The following is a 3462-nucleotide window of genomic DNA, read 5'->3' on the forward strand; positions in this document are numbered from 1 at the left end:
TATTACTCCCCTCACCAACCTCCCAAAGCAGCTCAATCAAGTTTTAGTGCTCAAAAATGACAGATATATAGAAAGACATACCATGTTCCAGGAAAGAAAGACTCAGTATTACAAGGCCCTAAATTTCCATAAATTAATATATAAATTAAACACAACTGAATTTTTTAATTCCACTAGAATCGTGGAAGAACCTAATAAATTAATTGTGATCCTTTCCTGGAGGAACAAGGAAATCCTTGGAAAATAAGTTTGCACTTCAATATTAGTGTCACAGTTAGTATTAAAGTTATAAATGAGCCAGAAATAATATCTCTTAGTATCAGTAGACATACACATATATAAAACACACATGTATACAAAGAAAGGTTTCAGAAAAGTAAAAGTTGGCTCTGTGACTGAATGGTGGCCAATGGAAAGGGGTAGAAAGAAAGTCACACCACCCCAAAGTCTGCTCCTAAGACCTCTGCTGCAACCCTTCCCCATCAGAAGAACTCAGTGGGGACTCTGAGGCTTTATAAGGCACAAAGGGCTTACTATATGAGCATAGCCCAGATCCACGAACGAGTGAAGAGCCCTTCCACCTCACTTACTTTTATTAGCTGTTAAGCTACTGGAATACTGAGAGTTTTTTTTAAAGCCCTCATCCTACCTTGACTATCCAGACTACTGTGCAACTAACCATAGAAAACTGATTTTAAAAAAACTGTTCAAAGCTACATCCTCAATAAATATATCTAAATATATCATGTATGCTGTATAAATAGTATAAATTGTGTATATTTGGACAGTATACAGTATAGTTAGTATTTTTTAGATAAGATTCATTCATATTTGAGAAAGATCGCTAACAAAGACATGAGCAAACTATATTGCTTCTACTAAGTACAGTTTGAGCATCCCTTATTCAAGTACTTGAACCCCAAAGTGTTTCAAATATCTGGGTTTTTTTAATTTTGGAAAATTTACATATATACAATGAGATACCTTGGGGAAAGGACCTACGTTTAGACACAAAAATTCATTTGTGTTCATACATACCTTATACAATAGCCTGAAAGTACTTTCATGTAACACTTTTAGTGTAGCTGTGTTTTGACTGAAACTATTTCCTGGATCAGTTGTGGAGTTTTCCCTTTGTAATGGTATGTTGGTGCTGAAGAGATTTTGGATTTTGAGATGCTCAACCTGTACCTCCAAATGGAAGTCAATTTCTGCATTTTTAAAAAAGTGAATGGATTCGGGGAAGAAACAAAGAAGAAGCAAAGAAAATAAGTCAGCATTTTATGAAATATGTTTGCAACTGGCATGGATTAGAGCAATTCTACACTTAGATCAAATGAAGAACTATCTGGAAGATTTTCCCCACCTCCCTCACCACCCAGCTGAGGGCTCTTTGTCCCTTTCTGCTATGTTGGGCTCAGACTTTTCCCGTTCCGAGTGGTGGTGGTAGGTACCTTGTTAACCCTTCATAAACTGTCACTGGTTCTTCTCCATTTTTCCTTCTAAAACGTTTCCATCTGTCCATTTATCGATGTGTGCATTAACCATAACCTTGTCCAAGGTGTCCTCTCAGTATACTCTGTCATCTGAGCCATCTCAGTGGCACTAACAATCCATCTCCTAACATTCTTGAGTCTCTTCCAATACAATATCTCTGGCTTCAGTCACAGCATTTTCTAATGGGCCATCAGGTGATTACCAGATCATCTTACCCTGCCCTTCCCACATGCCCTCCATGCCCCTGCTCAAGTTTCCTTTCACTCTTTAGACAAAGACAGTACTCTTCAAATGGTACATCAGAAATTTATGAGTGGGTTTGGTTTTTCTATTTAACACTCCCCCTCAACACACACACACACACACACACACACACACACACACACACATGCACGCACCACTGCCCATAATGTATGTTATTCCCTTTTCACCCAACAGTTAAATCTTTTGGTTGTGAACTTGACCATCCCTTTCTCAAGGAAGTTTGCCTGGACCTCCATAACTAGTTCAAATTCTCTGATAGTCAATACAATGTGTGGGCCTTTTTCTTACAGTATAGGTCAACACTGTTATTTTAAATGAGCTTGGAACATAATTGATCTGAATTTGTAAGACTATTGGACTCTAATCTTCATGACGAAGTAGATGATCTTTCTTTTGGGGGGTTACCACCTCTTTTTTCACTTAATAGTCTTTTTTAGATTATAATCTCTATGAAATTCTGTATATGGCAAGAGGTGGACAAAAATTCCATCTATGTAATTCTTTACTTTTTGAATATATGATAAAATTCTTTTGCACACAATCAACTCATGCTTTTGTGCTTAAGATTCTGAACTAGAAATCATTTCAAAACAATTCTTATTCAATCAGATTCTTGTAATTACTGCCACTTTTTTCCTAGTGTGTTGACCAATGCTTTATATTTATTAATGCTTAATCTTATTAGTAATAATGATATCACTTTTGGGAAACTTTTGTTTAGAATTTTTTTGTAATAATTCAAATACCCTAACTTCTCATGATCTTCAAAAGCACATATTTTTCTAAAACTAATATACCAATCAAAATGCTACAAGATAGAAAGTTTTGAATGTCAATGTACATAAAGAATATAAAGATAAAATTCATCAAAATGTGCTTAATTTTTGCCTCCAGAATATTCCTACAAACAGTTGAAAAATAGAAGATATAAACCACTTTTACACAACTTCCCTCAGTGATTCTTAAAGTATTTTAAGAAAAATTAGAAGCCAACACAAACCAATTGTTCCATTTCTGGCCAGCTGAGCAGACATAACCAGAGGATGGTCATTAATCATCAACAAATTACAAAGAAATCTGCACTCCAAGTCAAAGGTAAATCAATTACAGTGACAATTAAAGTGCTCAAACATCAAGCTCAAAGCCCCTGTGGTTAACAGACAGCCTAATACAACTTTATAGAGAATCCAAGCATAGAATTTTCCATAATGCTGAAACACAAAACTAGATTTAATGAAAGGATATATAGCAATAATTTATAGTGTAAGATGGGAAAAAGCCTCCTATGGCAATAAAGTTGACCCACTGTCTTATCAATCAATTATTGACATTAGAAAGTAGTGGTAAGTACATATTGATTTACAGAGCTTTGGCTACAGTGCCATCTTTGTGAAGAAAACTCCATGCATTTTGCCCTGATGTTGGCATCCAGTATCAAGATTCAACAAAATAAGTTTGCAGAGAGTTATGGGACTAAAGGACAATCTTATCACTTCATGCTGCCAACTGCATTTTTGAACTCTTGGCTGACCTTGAGATAAAATCACTCAAGTAAGTCCAGAGAAATGTGCAGCTTTATAGACCTGTAGTTTTTCTCATATGAGTTATATTTTTATTTGCATTTCTGCTACTATCAACCAACATGAATATTTCCTCTAAGATTCTGAAATAAAGCAAAGCTTTTCCAAATGAGATCAACAA

The sequence above is a fragment of the Heterocephalus glaber genome, unplaced genomic scaffold (genome assembly GCF_053883595.1).
Source record: "Heterocephalus glaber isolate CG9 unplaced genomic scaffold, H.glaber_assembly_v1.0 deba00000594, whole genome shotgun sequence".
Taxonomy (NCBI): domain Eukaryota; kingdom Metazoa; phylum Chordata; class Mammalia; order Rodentia; family Bathyergidae; genus Heterocephalus; species Heterocephalus glaber.